The sequence below is a fragment of the Loxodonta africana genome, chromosome 21, assembly GCF_030014295.1.
Source record: "Loxodonta africana isolate mLoxAfr1 chromosome 21, mLoxAfr1.hap2, whole genome shotgun sequence".
Lineage (NCBI taxonomy): Eukaryota > Metazoa > Chordata > Mammalia > Proboscidea > Elephantidae > Loxodonta > Loxodonta africana.
This window is the reverse complement of record NC_087362.1, coordinates 58,710,319-58,723,873: the sequence shown is the minus strand read 5'-3', so window position 1 is coordinate 58,723,873 and position 13,555 is coordinate 58,710,319.

Genomic DNA, 13,555 nt, shown 5'->3' with positions numbered 1-13,555 from the left:
TTAACATATAATAGAGCAAGTTGTTGTTGTTGTCAGCTTCGTTGGAGTTGGCCCCCGACTCACGGCAATACCAGGCACAATGGGTACAAACACTGCCTGGGCCTGCACCAGCCCCACGATCAGTTGAAGCATAAAGACTATTGTACTATCTTTTTACTCTCTATTATAAAAATGGAGCCCTGGTGCCACAGAGGTTAAGAGTTCATCTGCCAACCAAAAGGTCAGCAGTTCAAATCCACCAGCCACTCCTTGGAAATCCTATGGGGCCATTCTACTCTGTCCTGTAGGGTCACTATGAGTCATATTAGACTCCATGGCAATGGATTTTTTTTATATATATATAAGTTAACATCCTGTTTTCAATCTTAATATTGGTTACTCACGCCCTCTGACTTTATTCTTTACCGTTCTCTGCAGAGTTCCATTTTATCTGTATCTTCAGGATAATCTTTTGTCTTTGTTGATCTTTATCTTTGTTTTTTAATGTATTACTCTTAGTCATCTAGTGCTGCTATAACAGAAATACTACAGGTGGGTGGCTTTAACAAACAGAAATGTATCTTCTCACAGTTTAGTAGGCTAGAAGTCCAAATTCATGGCTCCAGCTCTAGAGGAAGGCTTCTTTTCTCTGTCGGCTCTGGGGGAATGTCCTTGTTCCTTGGTGATTTTCATGTGGCTTGAGATCTGTCTTCCCCCATCTCTGCTTGCTTCTCTGTGTCTAATTTGCTGTTTTTATATCTCAGAGGTGATTGGCTTAAAACACATCCTACACTGATATGGCCTTTTAACGAAGAAAACCCACTAGCAAATGAGATTATAACCACAGTTATAACCAAACCTACTGCTGTCAAATCGATTCTGATCCATAGCAACCCTATAGGACAGAATAGAGCTGCCCCAGAGGGCTTGCGAGGCTGTGTGAGCTTTACGGAAGCAGACCGCCCATCTTTCTCCTGCAGAGCAGCTAGTGGGTTCAAACCACTGAACTTTTGGTTAACCACTGCACCACCAAGGGTCCTGAATGAGAAGATAACCCATTTCACCCATTGCTGTTGAGTCGATTCCAACTCATAGCGACCCTCTAGGACAGAGTAGAACTGCCCCATAGCTTCCAAGGAGCACCTGCTGGATTTGAACTGCTGACCTTTTGGCTAGTAGATGTAGCTCTTAACCACTATGCTACCCTAAATCCTATACTAGAACAAAATGGGGGTGTGTCTTAACTAAGTAACTGACTAACTAACAAAGGGCTCCAAGTGCCCTCACTATAAAATAAACCAAGTTAAAGGACTAGGGACCCATCTTTCACACCCAATGTTGCAGAAAGTCATCCTGGACCCATCCACATCACACACAGGTGGGACAGGAAATTCTGGGCAACAAATACCTCAACTGGCAGTTGCAAGACCTGGGAAAAAAGCAAGAGGAGTGTCCTAACTGTAGCATCCAAAATAATAAAAATCAGAGCAGAAATCAATGAAATTGGAAACAGCTGGCAATATAATATCCATGGTAAGTGCTAGGAAGAAAAACACAGCCATGGGTCAGGGAGTGCTATTATGGATAGGGTGGTCTACGAAGGAGGCTGCTGGGTAGAGAAGGGACTGTCAGGGGTGGTAATTGTGAAAGCAGAGATTCCAGCTAGAAGGCTGGTGCAGCAATCCAGAGGCGATGGCAGAGGCTTGGACCAGGGAAGTAAAAGTGGGTTTTAGTGAGAAGTGGTCAGATTCGAAATATATTTTAAATGTAAAACAGACAGGACAGAGACCCAAAGACAAACTTGGTCTGGTTCTTCACCACTACAGTCTCATAACCCAAAAGCCCATTGCTGCCCAGTTGAACTGCCCCACAGGGTTTCTAAGGCTGTAAGTCTTTACAAAAGCAGATTGCTCCATCTTTCTCCTGCAGAGCAGCTGGTGGGTTCAAACTGCCGACCCTTCGGTTAGCAGACGAGTGCTTAGCCACTGCACCACCAGCACTCCTCCCACGTACTCACAGGAAGAACAAAAAGAAAAAAGCCCGTTTCACTTAAGAATGCCTTTGATGAAGCTGTCAAAATTATTTATTAAATCTTGACTTTTGAGTGTATGTTTTTTTAAATATTCTGTGTAACGAAATAGGAAGTACAGGTAAAGCACTTTTTCAGCACACCGACAACGATGGTCACATCAAGGAAAAGCTCTTGGTGACAGAGGTGACAGCTGAACTCATCCCTTTTTTTATGGAACATGATTTTTACTTGAAGAATGACTGACAGGCGAACTGTGGTTATTCAGACTCCAGTATTCGGCAGAGATTTTCCTGAAAATAAATGAAGTAAGCCCATCACTTCAAGGAAAACAACTGAAGTATTTGTTGGCAACAATAAAATTTGAGCTTTCAAGTGACAATTAGAATTTTGGAAAATTTGTATTCACTGCTGTGTGCTTGACAGTTTTCCAATACTTAAATACTTTTTTAATGAAATGGGTGGTGGTGTTAATGAGGGCGATTTTTAAATTTTTGTATAATGAAATGTGTCAACATTTGGAAAATCTGCATAACTCAATGAGCCAACATTTTCCAAGTGACTAAAACATGATGTTACAAAATTATGCATGAGTAAAATATCCATCCAAAGGGCAAGGCAGATCAATGGATTTTAATATAACAGAAACCAAAACCCCATTGCCACTGAGTCAGTTCTGACTCATAGCCACCCTATATGAAAGGGTTTCCAAGGAGTTTCCAAGGAGTGCCTAATATAAGAGTATGAAAAATTAATCAGCACGGTTTCTGATTCCATACTGCAACTAACCTTTAAGGGAAACTATCACTTGTTGAGTTTTGGTGTAGTATCAAAAAGAGATATTCATAATTACCTTAAAAGGCCATTAAAATAGCCTACTTTTCCAACTACATCTGTGTGAGACAAAATTTTCTTCACGTACTTCAACTAAAATTGCACATGGCAACAGATTGAGTGCAGAAGCAGACGTGAGAATTCACCTGTCCTCTAGTAAGCCGGATAGCAAAAAGATTTACAAAAAGGTAGAAAAAGGCCACTTTCCTCCCAAATTATTTTTGCCCTGGAATATATAGTTATTCTCACAAAAATGTATTATTTGTGCTACCATGTAATAGATTTATTATTTTTAAAGAATTATGTGATGGTTGAGATTGTATGTCACCTTGGCTGGGCCAAGATTCTCGGTGTTTTGGCAGTCATATAATTTTGTGATCACTTCCCCATTGAGATTTGATATATGATCACCTCTATGATGGAATCTGCTATGAGTATCCAATCAGTTGAAAGAGAATTTCCTTGGCCGTGTGGCTTGGATCCAAACACAAGCAGACATTCTGGCAAGATTCTAGGGCTTTTTCTCGTTCTGGATCCTGCAGCTGGTTGCTGTTCATCTGACCTCCAGTTCTTGGGACTTGAGCTAGCAGCTTGCCCGTGGTCTCGCCTGCCAATCTTGGGATGCATCAGTCTTAACAGCCTGTGAGCAAGAGTCCTGCTTTCCAACCTGCTGATCCTGGGATCCCCAGCCCCTGCAGCTACGTGAATCGGGAGAAACTTCTATCCAGTCTCTACAACTGCGTGAGCCATATCCTTGATATAAATCTCTCTCTATGTATATATTTATACGCTCTACTGGTTTTGCTTCTCAGAGAACCCAGTCTAAGACAAATCAATAACTTCAAATTGAGGTATAATCCACACAAACAAAAGCTCTTTGGGGTCTCCAATAATTTTTTAATATACAATTTTATTAATTTTGTTATTGTTGAGAATATACACAGCAAAACATACACCAATTCATCAGTTTCTATAAGTACAATTCAGTGACATTTACTACATTCTTTGAGTTTCAAATGCTCCATTCTCACCTGATTACAGTCTCGAATCATCTCCTATGCAGAAAATGCAGTACCATTGTTCAGGCCGTAGTTTAAATATCACTTCTTCAGGGAGGCTTCACCTAAACCCTTTCTCCTCCACTCCGCCCTGTATCAGAAATAGGCTCTCAGGGCACCCTGTGCTCTACCCTTACAGCACCTAACATGACGGGACTGCAGAGTTACTTCTGAGAGTATCAGTTTCATGTTTGCCTATCCTGCTAAGCCTAGCTCCATAAGGATAGCTTCCTTGTCTCTTTTGTTCACACTTGCATCTTTGGTTTTGTCATGGATTGAATTGTGTCCTCCAAAAATATCTATCAGCTTAGCTGGGACATGAGTCCCAGTATGGTGTGATTGTCCGCCATTTTATGTGAATTCCCTAAGTGTTGTAAATCCTATCACTATGATGAAGTGAGATGGATTAGTGGCAGTTATATTGATGAGGTCTACAAGATTAGGCAGTGTCTTAAGCCAATCTCTTTTGAGATATAAAAGAGACAAGTGAGCAGAGAGACATGGGAGCCTCATAACACCAAGAAAGCAGTGCCAGGAGCTGAGAGGGTCCTTTGGACCTGAGGCTTCTGTGCTGAGATGCTCCCAGACCTAGGGAAGATTGATGACAAGGACCTTCCTACAGAGCTGACAGAGAGAGAAAAGTCTCCTGGAGCTGTTGCCCTGAATTTGGACTTGTAGCCTGCTGGACTGTGAGGGAATAAATTTCTCTTCTTTAAAGCCATCCACTTGTGGTATTTCTGTTATAGCAACACTAGATGATTAAGACAGGTTTCTGTCTAAACAATGAATAAATGAATGGAGATGTGTGTCCCACTGCCTGTGGATCAGCTGAAGCTACGGGGTGGGGTGGGAGCTCTGCAGCTGTGCAGATGGACGTGCGGCATGGGAACATGGCTGGCACCTGGCGGGGTTTGTGGGGATACTTAAACAATTTTTTGAAACCGCAGGAAATTTCGTCATAGAATTATTTCCCCAAAGTATAAAACAAGATTCCGCTGTGTTGAACGAGAGAAACAGGAAGAAATGGAGTAGGCTTTGTGTCATTACAATCTCCCCCTCCTACCTTCTTTGCCCCTGACAGGTGACCCCATTGAAGGAGAAAGTGAGGCACAGAGAGAAGGAACTAGGCTACCTTCTTCCTTGGACAACCTTTCACTCCTCCTCTCCAGGGATAAGGCAGGGCACAAATAAGTTTTGTCTCATGTGGATTTGGAAAATGTGCCGTTCAGAGAGGTCCAGTGTGGATTCAGTGGCAAACCCCAAACCAAAAACCAAACCCACTGCCGTCGAGTCAATTCCGACTCATAGCGACCAAACCCAGAAAGTCAATTTTAATGACAAGGAAAGACGAAAATGATTGTCAAAACATGAATTCATTACAGCGTTGTCCCCGGGGTATTGTGGCAGTCAAGACAGTTGAGCTTACGTTTTAAAGGTCAGTTTTAAGCAGCTCGGGAGGCAAATGGCAACAGTCACATCGTCCTAGTCTAACGTGTTTTGGGCAACTGAATTTCTGAGCTGTGACTAAGCATAAAACAAGAACTACTGTATTGGTCCAAGCATTAGCTGCAGATAAACATTTGCAAACCAAGTTCTCTAAGCTTACACATCCTTTTGGGATATTTGGCTCTTTACTGAGAAAACAAGCCATAGGATCTGCTGTTAAAAGTGTCTGCTTATGAGGCCAGGACGCTGGCCCCCTCCCTCCTCTGGGGCCTTTTGTAAGAGGAAGATGGACCCCAAATCAATTGCTTTTCATTCATATATTGCTTTTGAGTTGGAAGCAAAGGTAGCACAAGAAGATGATTACTTGAGTATTTGAGCTACCTTAGTAAAACTTTAATAAACTGTAAATAAAATAAACTTTAATAAAATGACTTTTTTTTCTAAATTAAACCACAGGTATGTATATGTATCTACATGCACCCCTTAATAATAAAAAAAGCTTTTTTTCTAATTATGAAATTATTTTAAAAAATATCTTATTGCAGAAAGTTTCTAATTCGGAAAAATACCAAGAAGAAAAAGAAAAAGTGGCTGAAATCCCAATTGTATTTCCCGTCTCTTTTTTACATGTATTTACTTCATAAAGTTAGAATTAAACATATGTGTAGTTTTGTGTTCTGCTTTGTAGCCTTAGCATTGTGATCTTTTTTCTTTATCATTCTTCAAAAGTACAACTTATAATAATGACATAAAATTCTATCATGTGAACCTACTATAAATTATTTTTATACTTTTTCTCATTTAACCCTAAGTGTAAGATTAACTAAAGGGTAGTTTTTACACTTCACATTTTCACAGCCTCTCAGCATGTAGCGGAAACCCTCGTGGCAGAGTAGTTAAGTGTTACAGTTGTTAACCAAAAGCTTGGCAGTTCAAATCCAGCAGGCACTCCTTGGAAACTCTATGGGCAGTTCTACCCTGTCCTATAGGGTCACTGTGAGTCAGAATCGATTCAACGGCACTGGGTTAACAATGTAGCTGCAAGCAACTGCCTTACTTTAGAAGGTGGGGGTTCTTGGCATCTGTTGGGTTGATCTTACCCAACTTTGGGCCCTCAGCTGAAGTTGAAATGAGAGGACCCCATGTTAATGTCCTGTTACATACATAAAGACAAATTGCAGAAAATAACTAAGACAATTGATAGAACTATAACAGTGGTGGTAGACTCTCATCCACTGATTTCAATCTTGTTAGACTAAAACCAGAAACCCGTTGCCATCGAGTCAATTCCAACTCACAGCAACAAAGTAGAACTACCCCACAGGGTGTCCAAGAATCAGTTGGTGAATTTGAACTGCCAACCTTCTGGTTAGCAGCCATAGCTCTTAACCACTGCACGGCCAGGGCTCCCTTGTTAAACTAGAGAGAAAAAAGTAAGGACACAAAAGATAAGAATAATATCCTAAATAATCTGAACTCTACCCCCTGAAAAGAGTAGACTTCTTTTCCATCATGAATGGAAATTTTTAAATATTAACCAAAAGGAAACAGAAATAGTATAAATCACATTGTTCACGCATAATACAATAAACCTAGAAGTAAATTAAGAAGTAGAAACAAATAGTCAACCATTTGAGAATGTCAAGACTTTCTCTCAAACTACTCTTGGACAAAAAAATAATTTATTGGGTATTTGGGAAATGATACTAATGAAAACACTGCATGTCAAAACCCATGGATAGAGCTAAAGCTGTACTCAGAGGAAAATGCCTAGACTTAAAGGACTCTTTATGAATAAGAAACAAAAATAAAACACAGCAGTCAAGCAAGCTTGACCAAGAATTAGGGCTGAGGAACATGGTTTTTCTTTTGGGAGCTCCCTAAGGTAAGACGCCCATTTTATTGAATTTCCAGAGTCAAACACTTAGTTATGTAAAACACATAAAGATTTATTGAGATATACATAATTCACATACCATGCAATTCACCAATTTAAGGTGTAAAATTCGGTGATTTTTAGTATATTCACAAATTTGTGCAAACATCAGCACAATCTTATAACATTCTCATCACCCCATAAAGAAACCCCATACCCATCAGCCGTCGCTCCCCATTTACTCCCATTTCCCCACCCCTGCCCCAGCCCTAAAAAAACAAAAACCCATTGCCGTAGAGTTGATTCCAACTCATAGTGACCCTATAGGACAGAGTGGAACTGCCCCATAGAGTTTCCACTGAGTGCCTGGTGGATTTGAACTGCTGACCTTTATGGTTAGCAGCCATAGCTCTCAACCCTAGCCCCAGCCCTAGCCAACCATTAATCATTCTGTCTTTATGGATTTGTCTCTTCTGGACATTTCATATAAATGAGATCATTCAATATGTGGCCTTTTGTGTCTGGCTTCTTTCATTTAACGTAATGTTTTCAAAGTTCATCCACGTCATAGTATGTATCAGAACTTAATTTCTCTTTATGGCTGAATAATAGTCCATTGTTTGGCCATTCCATGTTTTGTTCATCCATTCATCCATTGATAGGCATTTGGATTGTTCCTACTTGTTGTCTATTACGTATAGTGCTGCTACAAACATTTATGTACAAGTTTTCGTGCATGTACACATTTTAATTTTTCAAGTACATACCTAGGAGTAGAATTGGTGAGTCATGTGGTAACTCTGTGTTTAACCTTTTGAGGGACTGCCAAGCTGTTTTCCACAGTGGCTGCACCATTTTACATTCCCACAACCAGTGTATGAAGGGTCCTACTTCTGCACATCCTTCTTAATTCTTGTTATGATTCTTGTTATTACCTTTTTTTACTCCAGCCATCCTAGTGAGTGCAAAGTGGTATCATACTACGTTATGATTTGCATTTCTCTGGCTAACGATGTTGGGCATCTTTTCATGTGTTTATTGGCCATTTGTGTTATCTTCTTTGGAGAAATGTCTACCCAGGTCCTTGGCCTATTTTTTAACTGAATTATTTGTCTTTTTCCTGTTGAGTTGTACTCTAGACACAAGTTCCTTATCGGACACATGATTGGCAAATATTTTCTCCTAGCACTTTGCTATTTTTAAAGAACATAAAAGACTAAAATATGAATGTCTAAGTGAGGTAGTGTGAATATTTTAATAATTATAATATCTGGAGGAAATTATAATGGCTATATGGAGCATATAAGCATCAGTTTAAAGTAATCTAAATCTTTCCCTTCTGTCAGATTTAAATGATGGCGATGTATTAGTTACTGATTGCTGCAAAATAAATTATCCCACAATTTAGTGGCTTATTCCCTTTCATAGTCGCTGTGGGTCAGGAATTCAGGAGCTGCTTAGCTGGCCCATTCTTACTTGGGGATCTCTCAAGAGACTGCACTTAAGATGTTGGCCAGCGATGCAGTTATATGAAGCCTTGACTATTTCCAGAATATCCACTTCCAAGGAGGCTCCCTACCATGGCTGTAAAGTTGTGCTGGCTATTGGCTGGAGGCCTCAGTTCTTCTCCACGTGGGCCTCTCCCAGGACTGCTTGAGAAATCTCATGGCACGGTGGCTGGTTTCCCCCCAGAGCGAGCCATCCAAAAGAGAGCAAGGCAGCAGCAACAATGTCTTTTATGAGCTGGCCTCAGAAGTCACACTCCGCTCCTTCCACCACATTCTACTCCTTAGAGATGAGTCACTAAGTCTGGCCCATATTCAAAGGAGGGGAATTAAGCTCTACCTTTTGAAGAGAGGAGTATCAAAGACTTTGTAGCCATATTATAAAGCTCCCACAAGTGAATTGCATGTCCAATGCTTGATAAACGTTCACCTGAGGAATGAAGTAAATTTCAATCTGGAGTAAAGGGAACTCTCAAACTTAGCAAATATTTTTAATGTCACTGTTAATGTTTCATAACATTAGAGGGCACTTTTCAGTGGGGTAGATTTAATTTAAATTTTAATCTATTGTCAGGAGGATTACTTAGACATGCAATTGCATTGTGCTATTTGGATAGGAGGACAGATACAGGTGAAAAACAGAAAGGAAGGAACAATTATGAAAGATCGCTCTTTAACACAACTTTAGTACTTTTTTTTTTTTTTTACAATTCCAAGATGACTTCATTTAAGAAAGCTCCATGCTATACATTTTAAAACACTTGTAGCCACAACAAAAAACTGAATGGAGATCCATGTTTAAAATCCAAGATAAAGAAAGCCGATATCTGTAAAGCCATTGGACTGGGATCATATATAATTTAAGAATTAGTCATGAATATTCAAGGAGTTATTTTTATCACATTGTATTAAGAAAAATGACAAAACTTACCAGCAAAATATTTCCCCAAACAACAAATGTTTATGCTTATTTAACGAGAACAAGCCTGGGTATTTTGTTTCTTCAACAACAAGGTATAATAATTTTAATAAAACAAACATAGGGAGTTGAAAAATGTTTAGCTAAAATTATAAAATGTGTTTTTTTTGTTTTTAAATAGACTTATCTAATTGACTCTGAAAGACAGGGAATGTTAGATTGTGAGGCTGGCTTCGCCTTGCTCTTTCTGTTGATTTACAGACTAGGAAAGAAAGACAATCCTTTAGCTTTCTCAGGTCCCTATAGATTTCTCACTTAAGCAGCATTAAGCTGCGTTGACAGAACAAGGTACTGCTTCAGCGGTAGCTGCCGAATTTCTTCCTTCAACCCCCAGAACTGCCTCTTTTAGCCTGTGGATGGAGAAGGTAAATCGTCTCCCCCAGTGGCTACCTGCTGCTGGAAGATAGTAACACTCAATGCCCGGATACCAATTCTAAAGCAAATTCAAGAGGTCTAAGGTAGTTGAGGAGCTCTGGTGGCACAGCGGTTCAGAGCTCGGCTGCTAACCAAAAGTTCAGCAGTTCAAATCTACCAGCCGCTCCTTGGAAACCCTCTGGGGCAGTCCTACTATGTGCTATAGGGTCGCTATGGGTCGGAATCCACTCGGCAACGCATTCAGGTATTTTTGTTTTGTTTTTTAATAGTGGTTGGCACACTGGTTAAAAGCTCTGCTGATGATGGAAGAGTCAGTGGTTCAAACCCACACAGCGGCTCCATGGGAGAAAAGACCTGTCCATCTGCTCCCATGAAGATCAGAGCCTAGGAAACCTTATAGAGCAGCTATACTCCGTCCTCTAGGGTCGCTATGAGTCGGAATCAACTGGATGGCACACAACACAGTGGTTATGGAGTTCCCGAGTGGTGCAAATGGTCAACACACTCAGCTCCTAACCGAAAGGTTGGAGCTTAAAGTCCACCCAGAGGCACCTTGGAAGAAAGACCTGGCAATCTACTTCTGAAAAACCAGCCATTGAAAACCCTATGAAGCACAGTTCTACTCTGACACACCTGGGGTCTCCATGAGTCAGAGTCAGTAAGACAGTTTTTTTGTTTGTTTTGTTTTACAGCAGTTATGCTCAAAGTCCTTTCTATTTCCATGTGAGGGAACCGTAAGGTCAGCTTCTGAATGGTTTGGGACTTTGTAAAATAAAATTACTCAAGAATACTGCATCTAAGCACATAACACAGTGTTTCATGATCTTGGCTGTACTTTAGGGTCACCTGGGAGAGTTTTAAAAACCTCCGTGCCCAGGTGGCACCCTGGACCAATTAAATCACACTCTGGGGGTGTGGGACCTAGGCATCAATATTGTTTTAAAGCTCCTAGATGGTTCTAAAGTGCGTCCAGTTTGGATGTAATGGCATGAGAAGCTTGGCAACTAAGAAGTCTGAAACACCTTCCATCTTCCAGGACTGACTCAGCTTTGCACCTGTGACGGGGAAAGAGGGTCCCACTCCCAAAGGAACCGTTCCTAAGTTCTGCTATGAAAGCTCTGGGAAAGCTAAGTGGATGGAAGAAACACTACAAGAGACAGGTGAGTGAACCATGCTGCCACTCATTCACTCACTCACTCATTGACTCAGTCATTCATTCAATCAACATTTCTTAGGCTCACCTCTGTGTCAGACCCTGTGCTGAGCCTGCAGAAACTGAGCTGGAAGGCTGGCCTGGTACCTGCCCCCAGAAAGCTGGTGGTCTGGGGGAACAACCCACAATGACAACTGAGTGCAGAAAGTGTTCTAGATGCAGGGGGCCCTGAGTGTTATAAAGCATTAAGGGGAGAGGGCACCTCACCCAGCCAGGCAGAGTGAGGGCCCTTAAAGAAGGCTTTCTGAAGAAGAGGACATGTGAGCGAGACCTAGAGAAGAACCAGGTGTGGGCCAAGGGCTGCATTTCTGAGAAATCCCCTGTGACTCCCCTGCAAATGTGGCTTCAGCCCAGCTGCCCTCTGGAATCACATTGGAGCTCTAGGCAAGTCTGTGTCTGGTCCCACCCCCCAGAGACTCTGCTTTAATCAGACTGCATGGGGCCTGGGCAGCTATATTTTTTAACATCATTACAATTTCTAGGCGAGATTCACATAGCATAAAATTGGGCATTTTAAAGTGCACAATTCAAAGGCATTTAGTACATTCACATTGCTGGGCAACCACCACTCCTATGAAGTTCCAAAACTTTTCATCACCCGCAAAATAAAACCTCATATTCTTTAAGGAGTTAATCTCCGTTCTTCTTTCCCCCACCCAACCCCTGGCAACCACCAATCTTCTTTCTGTCTCTATGGATTTAACCATTCTGAATATTTCGTATTAAATGGAATGATACAATATGTGGCCTTTTGTGTCCGGCTTCTGTTATTCGCACAATGTTTTCGAGGTTCATCCACACTGTAGCGTGTATCAGTGCTTCGCTCCTCTTTATGGCCGAAGAGCATTCCCTTGTATGGATATACCACAAGTTGTTTCTTTTCCCCCTTTGAAGAACATTGGGTCATTTCCCCCCTTTGGCTATTGTGACTAGTGCTGCTCTGACTAAATAAATAAATACATTTGTTTGAACACCTGTTTTCAATCCTTCAGGTATATACTGGGCATCTAAACTGTTTAAAAAGCTCCGATGATTCTAAAATGCACCAAGGTTGAAAAGCACTGGATTCCAGGAGTGGTCCCAAACCTGCGGTTCTGGTTTGAGAAAATAGGTTCCTGGTCTTTGGTTCTGGGCATCCTAATTTAGAGGTCCTGAAGAATCTCTCTGGCTTCCTGCCCCCGCTTCCCCCTTGGTGTCCCCATCCCTCAGTGTTGACAGGCTAGCCTACCTATCAGCCACGGGGAGCCTTTGACATTGCATCCCTTACCACCACCCCGAACAAGCAAGCCCGGTTCTCCTCTGGAGAGAGGGCGCTCATTCCCCCAGCTCAGAGCCCTCTGGCGCCCCCTGGCTGCTTCTTCAGGTCCCACGCCAGGTGAAGCGGAAATGCCTGCTCCTTCCTCACTCTTCCTGGGCCAACTCTGCTCACAACTCCAGTGGGTGATTCTCAGGCGCTCACATTCCCCAGGAATAAATAATCATTTCTGGAGTCAGTGCAGTCTGAATTAACCTTTAGGGCCCAAAATTCTCTAACTCTGTGAAGACAGAGTCAGGCTAAAGCTGCTCTCATCATTCACATGGGTTGACAGGACATCCTGAAGTGTTGGTATTTCGGTTACAAGCAATCACACTGTTGCCACTAAGAACCTTTTACATTTGTTGGCCTAGAAGTCCGGTCCTGGTGATTTTCCCCAAGCAAAGGAAGCTGCTCCAAAAGTGAACTGATGACTTGAGACAGAAAGCTGCAAACAACTTTCAAAGGACACGTTCCAGCTTTGAACCAAAACTTTAAGCATCTTGCCATCAGCGTCAAATTCAGGGACATTGTGGGAACTCTCTGGGTGTCCACAAACTGACGTGGTGTGGCAATGGCAGGGGCAGTACAGCTACTTCCCTCACTGAGAAACAAAGAGTGAGAAAAGCAGCAACCATTACCCTCAATATAAGGGGTTGAAGTGGTTATCAACAGTTAGCTTGACCAATAAAAGGAAAAGCAATTAGAGCTACTCTTGTGTCAACCAAGTCCCACGCCAAATATCAGAGAATAAAACCAGTTTAATACCATTAATCTAAATAATGAAATACTTATCCATTACCAACCACCTAGCCATTGCCATCGAGTCAATTGTGACTTTTAGGGACCCCATAGGACAGACAGAGCAGAACTTCCCCCATATGGTTTTCAAAGCTGTAAATCTTTACAGAAGCAGACTGCCACATCTTTCTCCCACAAAATGACTTGTGGGTTCAAACCACCAGTC